This window comes from Taudactylus pleione, unplaced genomic scaffold, assembly GCF_031769625.1.
Source record: "Taudactylus pleione unplaced genomic scaffold, aTauple2 ptg000012l, whole genome shotgun sequence".
NCBI lineage: Eukaryota > Metazoa > Chordata > Amphibia > Anura > Myobatrachidae > Taudactylus > Taudactylus pleione.
In genome coordinates this window covers 16,679,487-16,701,655 of record NW_028284415.1, presented here as the reverse complement: position 1 = coordinate 16,701,655, position 22,169 = coordinate 16,679,487, and positions in this window count along the sequence as shown.

Below are 22,169 nucleotides of genomic sequence, written 5' to 3'. Positions count from 1 at the left end.
TGTACCAGAGTGATGGGAAGAAAAGAGTATGGAGAAGGAAAGGAACTGCTCATGATCCAAAACATACCACCTCATCAGTGAAGCATGGTGGTGGTAGTGTCATGACGTGGGCATGTATGGCTGCCAATGGAACTGGTTCCCTTGTATTTATTGATAATGTGACTGCTGACAAAAGCAGCAGAATGAATTCTGAAGTGTTTCGGGCAATATTATATGCTCATATTCAGTCAAATGCTTCAGAACTCATTGGACGGCGCTTCACAGTGCAGATGGACAATGACCCGAAGCATACTGCAGAAGCAACCAAAGAGTTTTTTAAGGCTAAAAACTGGAATGTTATGCAATAGCCAAGTCAATCCCCTGACCTGAATCCGATTGAGCATGCACTTCACTTGATGAAGACAAAACTGAAGGGAAATGCCCCAAGAACAAGCAGGAACTGAAGACATTTGCAGTAGAGGCCTGGCAGAGCATCACCAGGGATGAAACCCAGCGTTTGGTGATGTCTATGCGTTCCAGACTTCAGGCTGTAATTGCCTGCAAAGGATTTGCAACAAAGTATTAAAAAAGTTAGATTTAGGATTGTTTAGTTTGTCCCATTATTTTTGGCCCCTTAAAAAGTGGGAGGCACATATAGAAACCGTTGTAATTCCTACACCGTTCACCTGATTTGGATGTAATTACCCTCAAATTAAATCTGAAAGTCTGCAGTTAAAGCACATCTTGTTTGTTTCATTTCAAAGCCATTGTGGTGGTGAATAGAGGCCAAACTATGAAAATTAAGTCAATGTCCCAATATTTATGCACCTGATTGTATGTATATATATATATATTAATTCATTCACATACACTGATATATATATATATATATATATACTGTGTGTGTGTATATATATATATATATATATATATATATACACACTGCATATATATAATATAATAATATATATGCATACGTATACTGTGTCTTTACTGCACGATCACTGTGGCCATCAGTGATTGGGCACAAGGGAGGCAGAAGAGGCGGAGCTGCTCCTGGCCGGAAGGTATGAGGAGGTGGGGTTGCCCCCGGGAGGAGATAGTTGCCTGCTAGAGAGCAGCTGAACAGTAAAGGTGAGAGTGCTGGAGTGTGGTCACAGCAGCAGCCGTGGCCGGCTTCCAGAAGCCTTCACAGACATAGGGCTGCCATCAGTGGCGTAACTACTGCCCCCGCAGCCCCCGTGGTGGCTTGGAGGTGTTGGGTAGCTTGGGGGCGACGGGGGCAGCAGTTACGCCACTCAGTGGCGGAACTCCCGTGACTACGGAGGGTGCAGGGGGTGCAGTCGCACCCCCTGCACCCTCCATCTGCCAGGCGCCCGCTGAGTGTGTTACCAGTGGGCGCCCGGCTCCTATTCAAACTCCCGGCGGCAGCCGGACGACGGAGCTCCATCCGTCTTCCGGGTCCCGCAGGGCACTATGGGAGTAATGTCATGACGTCACTCCCATAGTGCTGAGGAGCGGACGCCGGGGACGGAGCTCAAGAGTGAGCTCCGTTTTCCGGGTCCCGCAGAGCACTATGGGAGTGACGTCATGACGTCGGGCAACTACTGGGTGCAACTACAGGGGGCTCACTACTGAGGGTAACTACAGGGGGCAACTACTGGGTGCAACTACAGGGGGCTCACTACTGAGGGTAACTACAGGGGGCAACTACTGGGCACAACTACAGGGGGCACTACTAAATGGGCACAACTACAGGGGGCACAACTACAGGGGGCACTACTTTAATGGGCACAATTACAGAGGGCCCTGCATAATGGGCACTACTACAGGTGGCATTGCATAAGGGGCACTATTACAGGGGGCATTGCATATAGGACACAACTACAGGGGTCATTGCATATAGGGCACAACTACAGGGGGCACTACTTTAATGGGCACAACTACAGGGGGCCCTGCATAATGGGCACTACTACAGGGGACATTGCATAAGGGGCACTATTACAGGAGGCATTGCATAAGGGGCACTAGTATAGGGGGCATTGCATTTTGGGGCACAACTACAGGGGCACTAACTTGATACACACAGTTTACAGGTAATAAACTGTGGGCCTGATTCAGAGCCGGACGCTATTAGCGGACGCTCGTTCTAAAAAAGGGGCAGGATATTTAAATTGAGCGCTCGCTCTTTGCGGTGTGTTGATGCCTCTATGTCTGAGCGAGCGTCCGAAAAATGTGCTCGCTATTTTGTAAAGACGCCCCTTTGCCGTTCGCATCACACGTCATCTCTGGTATTTATTAGATTAATCGGGAACATCGAAAGGCATCTGAACTGCTCGCAGTGCTTGTGGTAGGATTTTCTTTCCCCTAATACTGCGAGCAGTTCAGGCTAAAAGACAACCAAGTGACGTGGTCGATGACGCTCCTTTAATAATTATGCACTCCCATTAAACGCCATTTTGACCGTTAGGCACGCCTGCGTTCGGATCTCCACTCCCCTGTTTTCAAGCACCTTCCCCTGTTACCACCCACAAACGGTACATTCTGTCAATCAAATTAGCAGCCCCTCGCTGTTTTGCGAGCACAATGACTGGTTTGCACAAGCGCATTACGACCCATACACATGCGCAGTTGTGCGAACATCGCTCAGAGCAAACGAGCGGCCACTTACGAGCGGCTCTGAATCAGGCCCTATGTTTCCAATAATCTGGTTCTACACGGACATAAAAACTGTGCAACCTGTCTTGAGCTGAGGTGACAGACTGGCAGGAGCAGAGAGGAGGGTTGGTGAAGTAGATCTGTTGGTGGGATGTAATGGGCATTACTGTTTGGCATAATGTGTATTTGGCATTACTGTGTACACAATGTGCTATGAGGGGCATTACTGTGTGGCATAATGTGTAAGGGGCATTACTGTGTTGCATAATGTGTTGTATGTGGTATGACTGTGTGGCATAATGCGTTGTATGTGGCATTACAGTGTGGCATAATGTGAAATAGGGGCATTACAGCATGGCATAAATGTGTTATAAGGGCTTTACAGTATGTCATTATGTGTTATACGTGGCATTATTGTGTGGCATGTGTAAGGGGCATTGCTGTGTGGCATAATGTGTTGTAAGGGGCATTCCAGTGTGACATAATGTGTTGTAAGGGGCATTCCGGTGTGGCACACTGTGTTATAAGTGGCATTACTTAGTGTGTCATAATGTGTAAGGCACGTTGCTGTATCATGTAACCACACACCTTAAACGTCGTCTTTGGGTGTGTTTGATCTTTGGGCAGGGCGCCTGAATCTTTTTTGGCATGGGGGAGCAAAATTTATAGTTACGCCACTGGCCGCCATCAGGGGGGGTCTGCCGTGATTGGAGTCCCGGCCCGAACACTCGGCAGAAAGGGGATGGCCCGTCTGCTCCTACTGTCTGCTTGTACCGCCCACTCTCCTACCCTCTTTAAATTAAAAGTGAGAAGGAGCCCACTCCTAACGGAGCACCACATGCAACTTCTCCCATGGCCCACATAATAAAAAATTAGTTACAGGGGACAATGTGGCCCGCTTCTACCGCCAGGCCCACCAAGAGCCGTGGCGGGCCCCGGTAATAGGGGGCGTGGCCTAAAAAGAGAGAGAAAAAAAAAAAAGATTTGTAGCGCCGCTGCGCGCTGGGGAGGGGAGGCGCTCTGAGCCCCCTCAACCCAGCTGAAAAGCCAGGGGGGCACCCCGCCCGCACAGGCATAGGAGACTGCTGTGGCTACTGCTCAGCAGCCACAAGCAGTCTCCAAATGCAGCTCAGCACACGCTGTGTGCTGGGCTGCTGTGAGGGGAGGGGCGGCGCCGGACCCGGGCCCCCGCCGAGCCCCTCAGGAAGCCCGGGCCTGGGTAATCTGTACCCGCCCCCCCCTCTCGGAGCCCCTGCCTACCGCCCGCCCACTCTGCTGTTCAATAAAGTTGTTTTTTTTGAGCCACCACACGTGACGTCATGCTGCCCGCACCTCTGGAAGAGAGAGGAGCCGCGGCATGTGAAGTACAGCATCAACCAGAACAGAAGAGGGAGGTAAGTCATGTTTTGTCATGCGGATGCGAGGAGTGGGGAGTCGTACTGCCTGGGTAGGGCTGGCGATGGGGACAGGTGCAAAAAGGGGAAAAAGAGAGAGGAACCAGGTGCAGAGAGGAAGAGAGTGGGAGAGATAGCTACTGTATGTATACTAGACTGGGGCAGCAACCTTTCCCATTATACTGCAGAAAGAGGAGCAAACAGAGATAGCAGATAGCTCTGATTGTGTATGACAGTGACTGTCGTCTGGTAATGTATATCCAGTATTTCATGTGGACATTGGTAGTGATGCTTGTCATTCTACAGAGGTAGTAGGATTGCTGATGTTATTTGCCTATAGAGCCTACCTTGATGTGGCGGCAGGCTCTAATTTTTTTTTTTTTTTTTTGAGGGGGGCCCTTTGACTATTTTGTCAGTCCCGGGCCCCACAATTTCTGATGGTAACCCCTGCACAGACATATAGCATCTACTGTGCTACACAGCCAATGGACAAATAGATCTGCAGACATATCTGTCCATTGGCAAGTGTGTACGGTCAGCCGATCGCCTGTGCTCATGCAGCTGCAGCCGCAGGGAGGGGAGCGGACATGCCCCCGACCAGCGGGACCCGTGGCTGCCTGGAAGATGATGGTCGGTCAGTGTATATGAATGACCATCATCTACAGATATATCTGCAGATCGCTCGATCTGCAGATATGTTTGCAGTGTGTACCCACCTTAAGACCTGGTTAAGTTATCTACTGTGTGAACTAACCGCCATCACACACCACTGCCACCAATATCAACTATAGGATCTGCCAATAATGTTTCTATAAAAGCGACATTTTATTTTTGGCATTAACTAAATAACAGCCCTCTCTTACTCCATAACAAAAAAAGAGACAGAAGAACAAAACTGCAATTTAGAGGTATGGAGTACAAAGGACAATCCGCAATAAAAATTAAGATGCATTTCTGTGTTCTCTCTATGATAGAATACCCTCCAAAATATATTAAGGTGGCATTTATAGCCCATTTCTTTACTTAAAAAGTCAAGATTCCTGTACACTATTCATTTTTAGGAAGACGTGCCTCTAAGCTCGCTGACAGTCTGCTGATGGCTGGTGCTGACATCACTCAAAGAAAAACAAACTGACTAGGGTCACTCAGGGGTTGTGTTTATTTAACAGGGAAATCTCTGTATTGTCTTTTCTATATGTTATATATATAGATCATGTACGTTGTATGTATAATATCCCTGGGTATTGAATTCCCTAGTGTGAAAGAACTATAATGGACAAAACAGATAAAATGTAAATGCATTAACTATTCACAAGTCTCTTTTTTTCGACCATGCCTCTTGGTCTTTCAAAATTTTGATCTGCTATGAGAATCTTGGGAAATGTTCCCTCTATTGCTGTATAGCCAAAATAGATGATATCCAATTAAACACACATGACGTGCCGCTGCACAGGTAATTATGGGAGGAAAACATTCATTTCTAACTCTATGGGGTGCAGCTAAAAATTAGTGAGATTTTCATATTAAAATCCATTTAAAAACCTTCTGTGTTAGGGGTGTACATATACAAAGTGGTGGCTTTGTCAGTGGATTTAAAAGGGCAATGATGTCACAAAAAACATGCAATCTCACAGCAGCAAACTGGTTACCTGCCTCCCGCACATTATCCCGGCTGCATAGAGGTAATCCTGTTATATACTCCCTGCCACAGTATCTGCTTACCCTCCTTCGCCGTGGTCAATGTGGCTCCCGTCTTTATCAGGTGACCACTGCACCACCAGTGGCAAGCCAGGACTTGCTCAACTAATGCCTGCAGCCAATCCACAGCCACCCACTAGTATAAAAGGACTCCTTGGGGAATCAGCAGTTGTCAGTGCAATGTTGTCCACAGAGTAAGCTGTGTCCACAGACTCTGTGCTCCTCAGTGTGTATACTCAGTGTCTGTTATTGGAAAACCTAGTATTATAAATGCCTTTCTAAGCAATTCCGGTTCCAGCCCAGATTCCAGAAATTCCGGTTCCAGGCCTTAGAAAGTAAACATGTTCGGTTCCGTTTATCGCAAGAGGACAGTCTTTGTCTGTATTGTGGTGAAACTGGTCAACTATTGTTCCCGTCAGCTGGGAACAATCACTTCTAATCTACAGTGGAGGGACTAGATTGGGGGCACTTAACCACTCTCCTCAAGAACGCGATTCTGTTCTTACGGTGTCCCTAGTGCATTCCAATGGGTCTGAATCACTTCCAGCACTCCTAGAGTCTGGAACAGCAGGTAACTTCATCACCGCTGACCTTGTCCTCAAATATCAGTTCCCTACTGGGGATTAACCTCAACCTGTCACTCTATACACAGTTGATGAAAGTCAAATTCCTAATTGATTAGTTACCCATCAAATTCGACCATTAAATCTTCATGTAGGAGTTTTACACACTGAAGATTTACCCTGGTCATTCAAAGGCTTCTCATCCAGTAGTCCTAGGTCTACACTGGGTACAGAAACATAACCCACAAGTAAATTGGACTAGGTTACAAATTCTTTCTTGAGGTCAATCGCAAATCGAAGTCTTCAGACATTCTTCCCACTGCGATCCTCGGTAGTGTCCCACTGCGATCCTCGGTAGTGTCCCACTGCGATCCTCGGTAGTGTCTAAATAAGTTACCTTCGCAATACCACTCATTCCTCGGCATGTTCAGCAAGTGAGGTGTGGATGCTCTCCCACCTTATTGGGAGTGGGAATGTCCTATAGATCTGATCCCAGGTAAAACTCCTCCTAGGGGGCGTATTAATCTGCTATCTGTACTAGAAACAGAAGCAACGTCTGAGTACATTAAAGAAGGTTTGGAAAAAGGCTTCATCCATCCCTCCTCACCAGCTGGAGCTATGTTTTTCTTTGTAAAAAGAAAAAAGATGTTGGACTGTATCCATGTATAGATTATAGAGGCTTGAACAATATCACTATCAAAAATTAGTACTCATTATCATTAATCATGGAACTCTTTGATTAAGTTAAAGGATCCACAGTATTCACTAAACATGTTTTAAGGGGAGTGTACCATTTGATTCGGATCTGTGTGGGTGACAAATAGAAAACGGATCTCAACATCAGATGGGCATTATGAGTATCTGGTTATGCCTTTTGGATTGAGTAATGCCCCAGCCGTCTTTAAGCATTTCATTAATGAGATCTTCCGAGATCTTCTCTACAAATCTGTGGTAATATACTTGGACGACATACTCATCTTTTCGCAGGACTTGGAATCCCTCCTTTCTCAAGTAAAAGAAGTCCTTCAAAGACTGCGCTCTAACCAACTCTTTTGTAAATTAGAAAAATATATTTTCGAAGTACCTTCCATTTCATTTTTAGGTTACAACATCTCTGGATCAGGTCTCTAAATGGCTCCCGAAAAAATGCAAACAATTCTCAATTGGTCCAAACCTACTTCTTTGAAAGCCATTCAGAGATTCCATGGATTTGCCAATTATTATCGAAAATTTATCAAAGGATTCCAGCAATTCCGGGCTCCAGCCCGTATTCCAGCAATTCCGTCTCCAGATCGGATTCTAGCAATTCCGGGTTCCAGCCCGGATTCCAGCAATTCCGGTTCCTACCTGGATTCCAGCAATTCCGGGCCCCAGTGTGGATTCCAGGAACTTCCAGTTCCAGCCAGGATTCCATCAATTCCGGTTCCAGCCCGGATTCCAACAATTCCGGTTCCAGCCCAGATTCCAGCAATTCCAGTTCCAGCCCGGATTCCAGCAATACCAGTTCTAGCCCGGATTCCAGCAATTCCGGTTCCAGCCCTGATTCCAGCAACTCTGGCCCCAGTCCGTATTCCAGCAATTCGGGTTCCAGCTCGAATTCCAGCAATTTTGGTTCCAGCCCGAATTCCAGCAATTCCGGTTCCAGCAATTCAGGTTCCAGCCCGAATTCCAGCAACTGCGGTCCTAGCCTGGATTTCAGCAATTCCGCCTATCCAGCCACCGTTTTTAAGAGACTGCTCTGTTACTCTAAATTCTGCAGTTCCCATAAATGAGTAGAAACTTCATCAGCACACCCAGCTTTCAGCATCCAGCATCCAGCCTCTGATTCATGTCCAACCTCAGATTCCAGTCTGGGAACACAAAAATCTACATTTTTGGCAAATGATATTAAATGCAAAACCAGGAGTGATTTGCATTTGTTACTATTGCCAATTAAATCCTGAATTGCCCACCTGTGGGATTGGCTGAGTGACGGCGACACCGTCAATCAGGCTCTGATGCAACAAACATCCCAGCCCCAGCCACCACGCTGTGAGACAACCTATTGCTTAAGGGGCCGATTCTGCCCTGTTAGTGTTTTTATTGAGTGTAACCTATGCTTCCTAATGGGGCAGGGTTGGTGATCAAGATGAGGGCTGGCTCTTAAGCTTAAGGGCCGGCTGCCAGTGACAGCAGAAAGTAATGATCAACAAGAGCTGTGTATTAGGTTCTGTCTCCCAATGACATGTGGAACAGCAAACAGGTGTAGGAGCAGGTAACTGAAGTAGTCTGTTGTTGGTGGGGACAAGAATTGGTGAGTACAGGTATCGGCGGGGACAGGTATTAGTGAGGACAGGTAGAGACTGCCATTCATGCTCTCTAGTAAATTATGTTATGGGACATTTTAGCCAGCCAGGATAATAAAACCCTCATGCCCTAAGTCCATAGTCATTTCAGTAATTTCAGTTTAATAAATTACATTTTATCTCATTAACTAATACAAATTATATTTTATTTTTAACTTGTCTCCAACTGGGTTGTGATGGTGAAGAGTGAGAGAGACATACAGTATTTTACAATTATAAACACAGTACAGTATTCTCATTTATTCATGCTACAAAAGTGATATTAAAATCATTTTAAAATGACAATAACATTTTGTACTCCTTTTTCCAACTGTTTGGGGAGACAGTCCCGCTTTTTCTCTATGGGCATAGAAAGAACAACTGCTGTATCTAGAACCTTTGAGGATCCTTTTAATGTTGCTATGGGGTCCACAAAGTACTAGTTACGCCCCTGAGGAGAAGGGATTAATAGGTGATAGGGATTGTGTGTCCGCTAGGAAAGAAAATAGAAACTCAAGAAGAGATGAAGTGAGAGTAGAGAGAGAGAGAGGAGGAGGGGAAGAGGGAGATTGGGGACAATGTCATGTGGACTAGACATCGGTTAGTGAGTGAATGTTGACGTGTGAGGACCAAGGTTCCAACACCTTATTAAAGGATTTTGAAGAATTGTCACAGATGTTAGTTATAAATTCCTTCTGATGTATGCCAGATTCTATTCAGCACCACTTGCGTGGACAGGGTGAAGCCTGCATCCAGGAACCAGGAATATGGCCAGTGCAGTAGCCGCAAAAACAACATATTGGACAAGTTTATTCTGGTGTTTTGTGGCAGAAGGATACCCAACAGGATGAGAAAGAACGTGAGAGATACAGAGAGGCTCCTCCATATTCAGGAGAGAGTATAATAAGTGCTTCATACCCAATCGGAATGGCACAAGTTTATGGCAGTGCACCAAATGTGGCTTAAAGAGTCAGCTGTGACACAGCCTCTTCAACATGTATCTGAGGTACTGGAAGAAAATGTATGCAGTCTGATAGGGACCAAATAACAGTGATATAACAGTTTGTAAAAATTTTACTTGGGTTCCACTCCATAGATAGACACTAAAAAGGTTGACAATGTCAAGATGTTAGACATGCAATAGGTTGACAGGGACAAAAGGTCGACAGGGTCAAAAGTTCAGCAAGGTCAAAAGGTCAAAACAAAAATGGTTGACGCAAATTGTTTTGTTTTTGGTTAGGGTTAGGCACTGGAGGGTTATAGTTAGGCATTAGAAGGGACAGTTAGGGTTACGTACTTACCCTGATGGTTAGGCACCAGGAGGGAGGGTTAGGCACCAAGCAGAAGGATAGGATGAAGATCAGGTTACAAAAAAAAATGTGTCGACCTTTTGACTCGGCCGTCCTTTTGTACCCGTCGACCTTCATCCATGTTGATCTTTACTGTGTTGACCTTTTGTTCCTGTCGACCTATTACCTAACATCTGTTGTCTATCTAGACAATGTCTATCTTATTCTTGTCTATCTTTTATACCAAACCCTTTTATTTTATAGTAACAGAAATGGAGCTAGAGGCAGTGTTTTGTCTTGTTTCCTCCCGATCCTTATGGTCTACAATCTTTACCAGATTGCTCTCCCAGGCCATTCCATGGGGATCTTTGGCAGCAGGATTAGGCATTTTGAGTTCTTTATACATAGTAGATACTATACTTCAACAATAGTAAAGGGAGTGAAAATTCTGTAGTTGCAGGTACTAGAAAATTATTTTGTTTGGTATATGGAATTTATCCTTGATATAAAAAAGGGGTGGGGGGAGATGCAGTCTCAAGTAATATCATTGAGATATTTAATTTTAATCTTACTTGTCAGACACACATACATCTGCAATATTTAGACCTAGAGGCATTCTGAGTTACTGTATTAAATATAGGGACAACAGACACAGGTATAGCAGCTATTTAAATTGTAGTTTGGCTCTGTCCTGTGGAGAGATTGTGAGCTGGAGTGCGATGTTTGTATTGAGGAAGACAGAGCATGGAAGAGATCACAGGTACTGGGGATTGCGAACCAAAAACCATATCAATGCTAAAATAAACACAATGTGGAGCTGACTAGTGAGTAAAATGTTTAGGAGAGTGCTTGTGACACCATGTATTGACTAAAGCCAGAAGCTTCAGATGCTCTTCAGAGTATCTGGGAGTCATGAGGAGTGTGTATCACTCTGCATGGGGGGAACAGACATGGCAAGTGCTAGATTTAATACTAAATTCAAATCACCCCCCATGATTAGATGCCCTTTTGTTACTTACTCAAGGCACTTAAATATCTCAGAGAAGAACAGGCCCTGTACCTGGATAGGGGTGTAAAGTGAAACTAGGATGACTGCTTCAGACCAGAGGGTATCAATCAAAATAAAAAAATGGCTGTATGGATCGGCCTAGGCGTAAACAGCAATAAAAGGATCTAATTTGTAATATCTGAATTTTTATAGTTTGCAGAAGTGAAAATATTAGAGTCAGCGCAGTAACACACTCAATATGCTTCATGATACTCCTTTAGGGAAGCATCTTCCTGTACCAATATGGCCACTGTTTTGGTCTTCTGCACATGCGTGATGGCATCTTGTCTATGTGTAAGAGAGCCACAGTGGAACACAGACGTGTTCCACATCCACCAGAGAGACCCTGAGATAGATGCTGTTTGGAGACCACAAAAGGCCAAACCGATTATTTGCATTTGCACCACTATCCACATACACTCACCGACTGGTGATCTGTATGTTCCACTCAAGCTCCGGTCCATCCAGGACACTGACTGTATGTAACTGAGAGTACGACTGTACAAATATACTGCTACACAATAAACCACTACTGGTTGAGTCTTGAGCTGTCTAGTACATCTGGTGAATCCACTATTGTGTACTATTTACTCTGCTTATCACCGCCAATTAGTACACATATATCAACAGAAAAACATTTGAGTGAATAGCCTACCTTGGAGATGAGCATGGGTACCTATGTGCTGGGTTTCTTGCAAGAGTACAATGTTGGAAGTTTGCCCATTGCCAGTAGAGAAGTGAGAATGATCTGTGTAACGGAAGCAATTCTGTATGAATGCAGCATCTCTATTTTCTCTTTTTCCCACCGCTGAACACCAAAATGTCAAAATGTGATATTAGGGTCTACAGCAGTGTTTCCCAACGTTGGTCCTCAAGGCACACCAACAGTCCAAGTTTTAGTGCTCTCCATTATTGAGCACAGATGGTTAAATCAAAATAACTAAGGTACTAATTAACACATCTGTGCTCAAGTATGGTTATACTTATAATCTGGACTGTTAGTGTGCCTTGAGGACCGTGGTTGGGAACCCCTGGTCTACAAGATAAAAATATCTCACGGTTAAGAACCAATTATCAGGGACATGCCTCACATGTGTGTGTCTAATGTAAGATACTGTAAAGGCATCTCAAGTAACCAACTGAATCTCACAATCACCTACCTAGAGGTTATAGATTTACTCCCCAAAGCTCTCCCCGCACCCTTCCAGACATTGGAAAAGCAAATGCTCTTGCACTCAAAAAGATTTTACATATTTAAAAATATATATTGTGATGTTGTGGGGTAATTAGCTCGGTAGATGGGTGTCAGTGGTGCACTGATTAGGTGCTAAATCAGGATCCAACACAGCTTTCAGGTAAATAAATTGAATGGTGCTTTAGTTTTCAGCATAAATTGGGTGCAACACAAATGAACAGAAAACAATAAATGCCTAGCCCCTTTTTAGGGCAACTAACTCACTTCTTCGCCACTAACTATAATTGTGCAGCTAATCTGCAAACACAGTCTCTCAGCGTCAAAGTCCCTGTCCTGTCTCTGACAGGTATTTTCCCTGGCTCTGCCCTGCTCCCCTTCAGACTCCTGGCCTGCTTGCAGTCTCACAATCTGCTTCCAGCAGAGTAACAGTCTTTCGAAGTTTTAGGGTTCTCCTTACCTCCTGTAGGTCTGAACCCGTCTTCCTAGCAACCAGTGGCTTCCCAGCCCACACTGGTCTCAAACTGTAGTCCCACCTGGACTGGACACACAGGCCCCAGCCTGTCCTGACTGCAGAGTCTTGCAGACTGACTCTATCTCACTACAGTCCATAGGTGTGGCAAAACATAGTATATCTACCTAGTATTGGTGGTCTCTCCTACCCCACACAGAATCTGCTGCTCACCAGCGCCATCTCTGGTGATATTGCCACAATATAAATATCTTCATGTCTTATTCGGGAATCATCAAAATATTATTATATGGACTGTGCTGTATATCTGGCATAGGCCAGGGGTGTATCTATAATGAGTGCAGGGTGTGCCGTGCACACGGGCCCCTGGGTCCAAGGGGGCCCACACCAGACACCTTGTACTAATTTATTCAATACTTACCTCTATGAAGTCCCGCATTGGCGGTAGCAACGCTGTGCAAATCACTGGCAAATTGGCACGGTGGCCATTTTCCCTGCATTTTGCACATGCGCAGTAGGAAAATTGCCGGTAAATGGCTGCTGTGACCTGCGCATGCACACTGGCATAACACTAAAGCCTACTCTAGTGCCCCGAGCCTGCTGCACTCAGTGCTCTGCCAGCTGCCGGGTAGAGAGGAGAGGGCCCCGGACCGAGATTGCACATGCCCCCCCTCTCTTAATATGCCCCTGCCATAGGCAAAAGATGAAGGTAAAGAGAGGAGATGCCACAGATAGATGTAGGATTATAGGGGAAAGATAAATATATGTAACAGGCAAATAAATGTGCTTAGGGAGCAATAATTATATGGGATGAATGGGCCATGGCCCAGGGGGCAATAAAAAGTGTCCAAAAACACCTAGGAGAAGGCAGTGGGGAAAGCATGCATTATGAAAGGAGATAGAGATGTTGATGGGAAAGGAGCAGGGGAGAAAGGGCAAGATAGGAATGGGAGGGTATGAAAAAAATAGGTCAGTTGAAGGGGGGAAGGGAGGGTGAAACATATGGTAAGTAATAAAAGAGAGGAGGACAGTGAGGAGAAAGGGAGAGGTGGGAAAGAGGGAGGAGAGGAAGGGCAGAAGCTAGGTTATTTTTAAAACATAATTTAAGGCAATTTATTGTAAATTTATGTGATATTTTTTGGAGATAAGACAGGGAGTAACTGAAGAGTTCCTGTAAGAGTGCTAGCTCTTGAAACAAATCCTAGTGGTGGCAGAAGGTATTTACATAGTGAGTATGAGGCAACATTTGGGGCTTTTAAGCAATTTTTAGACAAATCAGATGGTTTCCTTCTGATTAACCCTTTCAAAACAACACATTACATTACACAAGGTCAGGTGAGTCTTGCTCTAGCAATTCCCTAAAGGAGAACTCTATTCAAAATGCAATTACTCTCCTAAGCAAGAATCCACAGCACATAGAAATCCAATGGTCATTTCTCTCGTACCCCTTTCCTATACATTACACACTTGCTTGGCACACTCCGTAGGGGAAACATTTGGTTCTATGTTGAATTTTTCAATAAAACCTTTTTCCCTTCTGAAATACTGATTGAAATTCAATTTAAATAGTCATTTGGCACTAATTATGCAAAATGTCTGAAGTACATGGGTGATAATAGTTAGAGGTGTAACAAGACCTCACCCACAAACCTATATTCTTTTCTATAGGAAGTTGCCATAAGAAACCTATAACACAGATCTGTGTTTGTGGCTTGTCTGCACACCTGTTGTTTATCAAGATAGAGCCAGTGTTTGTAGTGAAGCAAACACCATTGTTTTAGGTTAACAGTAATAATAGTAATAATTATTGTACAGTAGGTGTAGGTTCACTTAAAAGCTCTCACTACAATTTGCTATCTATGCAGATAGCAAATTTTATATATATATATATATATATATATATATATATATATATATATATATATATATACACAGGTTGAGTCTCCCATATCCAAAATGCTTGGGACCAGGGGTATTTTGGATAACGGAATATTCCGTATTTTGGAATAATTGCATATCATAATGAAATATCTTGGGAATGGGACTGCAATATACACACAGAATGCATTTATGTGTTATATACACCTTATACACACAGCCTGCAGATAATTTTATACAATATTTTCAATAATTTTGTGGCTCAAGCAAAGTCTGTGTACAGAAATGAAATTCTTTTATGTTTCACATACACCTTATACACACAGCCTGAAGGTAATTTTATACAATATTTTTACTAATTTGTGCCTTAGACAAAGTTTGTGTACATTGAACCATCAAAAATCAAAGGTTTCATTATCTGATTCATGCTAAAAATATTCCGTATTTCGTAATATTCCGTATTTCGGAATATTTGGATATGGGAGACTCAACCTGTATATATATATATAGATCCAGGATAACCGGCACTCCTAAATAGAATACAACAGCTACGGTGCCTTTCCAAAAATTAAACATACAGGTGTAACAGGACGGCACTTGTGAGACTAGTCAACTTCAAAAAATTACCATGACACCAGTTGTAATAGTAATCGACATTTCATGGACAACTCCCTTTTATCAAGTCTTGATAAAAGGGAGTTGTCCCTGAAACGTCGATTACTAGTCTCACGAGTGCCGTCCTGTTATACCAGTATATATATATATATATACATATATATATACACACTGCATATATATATATATATATATAAAATATATGCATACGTATACTGTCTCTTTACTGCCCGATCACTGTGGCCAGCAGTGATCGGGCACAAGGGAGGCAGAAGAGGCGGAGGATAGTTGCCTGCGAGAGAGCAGCTGAACGGTGAAGGTGAGGGTGCTGGCGTGTGGTCATAGCAGCAGCCGTGGCCGGCTTCCAGGAGCTGCGGCTGCTTTCTATGGAGGTGACGGCTGCCCTTGCAGCAGCGTAGAGAGGGTGATGCCACCAGCCGGAGTCTCCTGACACCGCAGCGTGGCTGCTGCTTTTCATGAAGCCAGGGGAAGCAGCAGGTGAGGATGCCAGCTAGATACAGCAGTAGCTGCGACTGGCTTCCAGGAGCCACGGCTGCTGCTTACAGTAATTGAGGTAACAGCTGCCCTGCAGCCGCGCCTCGGGGGGAGATGCCAGCACCCCGATCACTGCTACAGGAGCCGTGGCTGCTGCTACTATGGATGTCAGCCACACTGGAAGGGGGGTGATGCTGGGTGCCCGATCACTGTGGACAGCAGTGATCGGGACACACTAGAGGGGGAGCCGTGGGTGTAGAGGGACAAGGAGGTCCCTCTGAAATAGACGGCTGCGGGAAAATTAGCTTCCCTTAGCCGCCTAGTGGGCGTTTTCTGACTGGTTGTATCAGATACGACCATGTCAGGTAAGTCCAAACACCGAAGTGTTTATTAGGGCAGAAGTCCAAACAAGTACAGCGATGTTTATTATCCTAGCACCCTCTGCTGTTTCTTATGCTGTTGGAGTGCCCGTTTCTCCAATATATATATATATATATATTCAGAACACACTGGGTTCAGAGTATGGCTCCCCAGGCATTATGTTGGATATCATCATGATAAGTATCTATACCAGTGTACTGTAAGATGGCTTGTTTACCCTGAAATTAAATTACAAGTTCTGGCAAGTAAATGGTGTGCTGGTCATGTTCCTGACTTGGGCACTTGGTGGTCACTTAAGGACGGATGGTGATCTACAGTATTGCTGTTTGCTGACCTGGCACCCTCAGTATTTGGACAATGTGATGAGTGCGATTCTTCTACATGTGTATATACATAGTTGAGTCACATTATTATGACCACCAGCTAATAGCCATAGTAACCGCTGTGTACAGCACAGACAGCAGCTAGACGTGCTGGAAGTGACTCACTAAGGTGCTGATAGGTTGGCACAGGTATCTGGAGCCATGCTGACTGCAGTCCATCCCACAGCTGCTGGAGGGTGCGTGGTGGAGTATCTATAGAGCGAACACAATGATTGAGGTGGTCCCACAGATGCTCAGATGGGTTTGTACTTGGAAGTCTTGATTGTGCTTGTCCAACCACCGTCAGACTTTTCTAGCTACGTGACAAGTCGCTTTGTCTTGCTGGAAGATCCCATTTGCTTCAGGGAAGACAATCAGCATGTATGGGAATACATGCTCTGCAAGGATGGATTCATAACCAAATCGGTAGAGGGTGTCTTCCACATGGATGAGTGGGCACAGAGAATGCCACCAAAACATTCTCCAGACAATAACGCTGCCACCACCAGCTTGTGTTCTTCCAGCAATGGTTGCAGGGTGTTTGTTTTATGATGTGTCTCGTCTGACAGGCCAACGTCCATCCGTTCGATGAATGCAGAAAATGTGACTCATTGGAGAAGGCAACCCTTCGCCAGTAAGCTGAGGTCCAATTTCCGATACAGGCATGAAAATTGAAGCCTTCGTAAGCATAGGAGCATTGACCATCCATTTGCTTCGGAGCTCCATGCGCAGCAGGGTTCACTGAACTGTCGTTTTAGACACACATCTGGTGGCCCCCAGGTTCGTTTCGGTTGGTTGACCCTCAACGCAGTTCCTAGGTTATATTTCTTCTATTTTGAAGATATAGGTCTAATCTGCATCTGTTTTTTTCATTCTGATCATGTGATACCTGTCATTATTATAGCTGTATTACCCCTCATGCTATAACCTTGCTGTTCTCTACTTCTTTCCGGTAATTTTTTCAATCTGTTTATAGATCGTCATGATGATGGTGATGTCAGTTACTCCACCACGCCCCCAGTGAGTGTCCGGCCGACATAGCGCATCTCACTCCTATGACGTCATCGGGCTCCACAGGGCGTCGAATCAGTTCAGCACACTGGTGGATGTTTAGGTATTTATATGTCTGTGTTCTATGTGTTTTATTATCTCATTTATGTCTTGATAACGGAGTTTGTCCCTCCGAAACATTGGCAAACAACTGATTGCTTTGGTAATTTAATTTATGCTGTTCAGTCCCAGAGTGCCATTACACTATACTGGGGATATATATATATATATATATATATATATACACAAGGTATGGCTATTAAATAACGAAACTGATGCTATCATTTATGTTTAATTATATTGAGTACATCTGAGTAGTTCCCCTTCTATGTACTCCCCTTCTGCATCTGCACAACGCTGCATACTTATTTTCCATTGGTCAAAGCCGTGCTGTAGCTCATTATCTGTCAGCTGTATGATGCAGAACGGGTTCCCTTAAGTACAGATTTGACTTTAGGGCAAATAAAGAAGTTACTCTGTGCTAGGTCTGGTGAGTATGGAGGGTGCTTTAGCACTGCAATCTGTTTCTCGGCCAAACACTGCTTCACAGAGAGAGCTCTTGGGCTGGTGCGTTGTCCTGATGGAGGATGAAACCATTTTCCTACAACTCTGGTCTTTCCCGCAAACTTGCTAGAACATTTTTGTAGTAATGTTGATTCACTGTTGCGCCTTCTAGTACCCAGTCTTCCAAAATGACACTCTTTATATCAAAGACAACAATTGACATGGCTTTGAATTTGGATTTGCTGATTCCACATTTTCCGTGGCTGAGGTACAGGCAAAAGAGCGGTGCAGCCGGAGCAGGATAGAACACATTATTAGACTCCACAAGTTGTATACTATGATCGCTGACTTTCCTGTCACTAAAAAAGATGCTCATCTATAGTCTGCTCCCTGTGCAGCAATCGCTTCCTGGGCACCTTTGATTGGCTGGTGTCACTGAAAGCGGTGGAGAGGACAGGGAGAAGGCAGGAAGACAGTAGCCTTTACTGCTTTTCTCCCATCAGGAGGCTCATTACACCATCCATAGTTGGAAAAAAAAATTAAGAAGCGAAACGGAAAGCTGAGTTTTCTGTTCTTCTCTGAATCGCTCTTCCCATACAAGTGTATGGGGAAATGATAACTACACTAATCAGGGGCACTGATAGGGAAATCTGAGATTTCTCCACAGTAACCCCTTCTCTGAATGGGGTAAAGCTGTGAAAAGCCCTGTTATCACAGTCGGCTTTTCACTGCTGCATGAATAGACCTCACTGTGTCTGTTGAGGATGTTCAGCAGGAATTGGTATGACTTACCGCCGGACGCTTGTTGGAATCCCGACAGCAGCTGCCCGATATGGGTGAAAATCACGATTGTCTCCAAATAAGTATTCAGTAACCTAACCTCCCCAAAACCCTAACCCTCCTTAGGGGTGCCTAACCCTAACCTTTCCCCCAGTGCCTAACCCTAATCCCCCTCTAAGTGCCTAAACCTAACCTCCCCTTCCCCGCCGTCTAAACCCCTAACACCTTCCCCGCCCCCTAACCCTCCTTAGGGGTGCCTAACCCTAAGTCCCCTCTGGGGGTGCCTAACCCTAACCCTCCCTCCCCCTAGCCTAAACCTAACCTCCCGGGGGGTGCCTAACCCTATGTCGGGATTAAGTCCACCGGCTTCCCGACTGCATACCGTTCAGCAAGTACAGCAATCTCATATACAGTGCCTTGCAAACGTATTCACCCCACTTGGCTTTTTACCTTTTTTGTTACATTACAACCTGTCTTTTTTTTTTCTTGGTAATCTGAATTTTACGTGATGGATCTGCACAGAATAGTCTAATTTGGTGAAGTGAAGTGAGAAAAATATATATAAAAAAGAATCTTTGTAAATAAAATTCTGAAAATTGGCATGTGCATATGTAATCACCCCCTTTGCTATGAAGCCCCTCAAAAGTTCTGGTGCAACCAATTACCTTCAGAAGTCACATAATTAGTGAAATGAAGTCCACCTGTGTGAAATCTAAGTGTCACATGATCTGTCAGTATAAACACACCTTTTCTGAAAGGCCCTAGAGGCAGCAACACCACTAAGCAAGAGGCATTACACAATGAAGACCAAGGAGTTCTCTAAACAAGTCAGGGACAAAGTTGTTGAGAAGTACAATTCTGGGTTGGGCTATAAAAAAAAATATCCAAATCTTTGATGATCCCACGGAGCACCATCAAATCCATCACCATCAAATGGAAAGAACATGATACCACAACAAACCTGCCAAGAGAGGGCTGCCCACCAAAACTCACAGACCGGGCAAGGAGGGCATTAATCAGAGAGGCAGCACAGAGACCAAAGGTAACCCTGGAGGAGCTGCACAGTTCCACAGCAGAGACTGGTGTATCTGTGCATGTGACCACAATATGCCGTACACTCCATAGAGCTGGGCTTTATGAAAGAGTGACCAGAAAAAAGCCATTACTTAGTGATAAAAATAAGAAGACACAATTTGAGTTTGCCAAAAGGCATGTGGGCGACTCCCCAAATGTATGGAGGAAGGTGGTCTGGTCAGATGAGACTAAAATTGAACTTTTCGGCCTCCAAGGAAAACGCTATGACTGGGTCAAACCCAACACATCCCATCACCCCAAGAACACCGTCCCCACAGTGAAACATGGTGGTGGTAGCATCATGCTGTGGGGATGTTTTTCAGCAACAGGGACTGAGAAACTGATTCGAGTTGAGGGAAAGATGGATGGTGCTAAATACAGGGATATTCTTCAGCAAAACCTGTTTCAGTCTGCCTGTGATTTGAGACTGGGACGGAGGTTCACCTTCCAGCAGGACAATGACCCGAAGCATACTGCTAAAGCATCACTCGAGTGGTTTAAGGGGAAAAATTTAATTGTGTTGGAATGGCCTAGTCAAAGCCCAGATCTCAATCCAATTGAGAATCTGTGGTCAGATTTGAAGATTGCTGTTCACAAGCAGAAACCATCCAACATGAAGGGGCTGGAGCAGTTTTGCCTTGAGGAATGGGCAAAAATCTCAGGGGCAATATGTGGCAAGCTCATAGAGACTTATCCAAAGCGACCTGCAGTTGTAATTGCCACAAAAGGTGGCTCGACAAAGTACTGACCTTAGGGGGGTGAATAGTTATGCACGCTGAAGTTTTCTGTTATGTTGTCCTAAATGTTGTTTGATTCACAATATTAAAAAAAAAACACAACTTCACAGTTGTAGGCATGTTCTATGAATGAAATGATGCACACATTCAAACAATCAATTTTAATTCCAGGTTGTGAGGCAACAAAATATGAAAAATGCAAAGGGGGGTGAATACTTTTGCAAGGCACTGTACAGCATCAAGCACATATGCCCGTGATTCAGTATTTATACTGTTATTCATTTGCACATATAATTCTGTTCAGTTATGTAGTTATATGGTGCAGTTTAAGTTATTTAATCAATGATATATGACTGTTATTTTAAGTTATGAATAAAGATACAGTACATTTTTATTAACTACTATAATTATAGGGAAAGTGTGTCAAGGTTTTGGTTTACTTATATTTGTACAAACATTAGATCTAAATAGAATTATGTTATTTATATCAAATATATTAATTGGTTAACTTCTAACTAAATTACAAGTTATCATTTATTTAATTTATTTAAATGCAGTTGACTAGGAAAGCATCACATGTTTTGTTATCATTATAATTACCTTATATGGTTTCAAGTTCTGATATTCTATCAGGAACGTGCAGTCAGGGTAGGCAGAGCCTCCCAAGCTATACTCCTGAGATTTTATATAAAAATGATTAGAATAATACAAAGAAGATTACAATAAACAAAGAAGATGTTATAAGTTATAATTTTTATAGTTAACACTCACCAGCTTTGTGGAGCTCCTTGGGACTGCAGGCAGATGAGAGATGAGGCAGCAACAGCTCAGCCTTGCTTCTGTATAGTCAGACACTGCTTGCAGAGCTGGAGGCGGGGCCACAAAATGGACAGCAAGCTGCACAGAGAGAGAGCTAACAGAGGCATGCCTCTGAGTTTGGGGTGTGTGCCTTGAGCACTGATGTACACCTTGGATGTGTCATGTGACCAGGAAGTGCACTGCAGTGTTTAGAGATTGGACCTCAGTCAGTAAAAGCAAGAGTAGACACAGTGATGCAGGCATGAGAATCAATGGACACTGAAGCTTAATGTAGTGAGGGATGAGTGAGTAGGGGTAAAGACAGGCTCTCAGCACTCAGACCCATCTCCATGTGTGCCTCTTCAGCCACTGACCTCACTGCACATCACTGTATTCTATTTAATTCATACGTTATCAGCCAATGAGAAGAAAGTATATAGTGCTGTCAATAGTCATCATGTATCATTGTACCATCCCTCCAGTACCCGCTAGCAGTATACCATAAATCAGTGATAGGTAATATACAGTATCTAGAGGTAGGTAATGCATGCAGAGTTTTGGTGCACACGTGCAGTATGGAACTGCATATTGGACCTGATTCAGACCCGCTCGCTAAGGCGCGATCCCTCGCTGTGAGCGATTTTCACCCATCTGTGCATGCATATAATTTGCAGAGCGCGTGCGCAAGCCATTCGTTGCAATCTGATTTTGGTAGCTCGTAAGCCACTATCAGGTCGCTGCTTTGAGTGACAGATACTGCCGTTTGTGGGTGGTAACAGGGGAAGGTGCTTGTGAACGGGGGAGTGGTGCGAACGCAGGCGTGTCAGTCCCCCAAAACGCTGTTTAAAGGGCATGCATAATTAGCAAAGTAGCGTCAT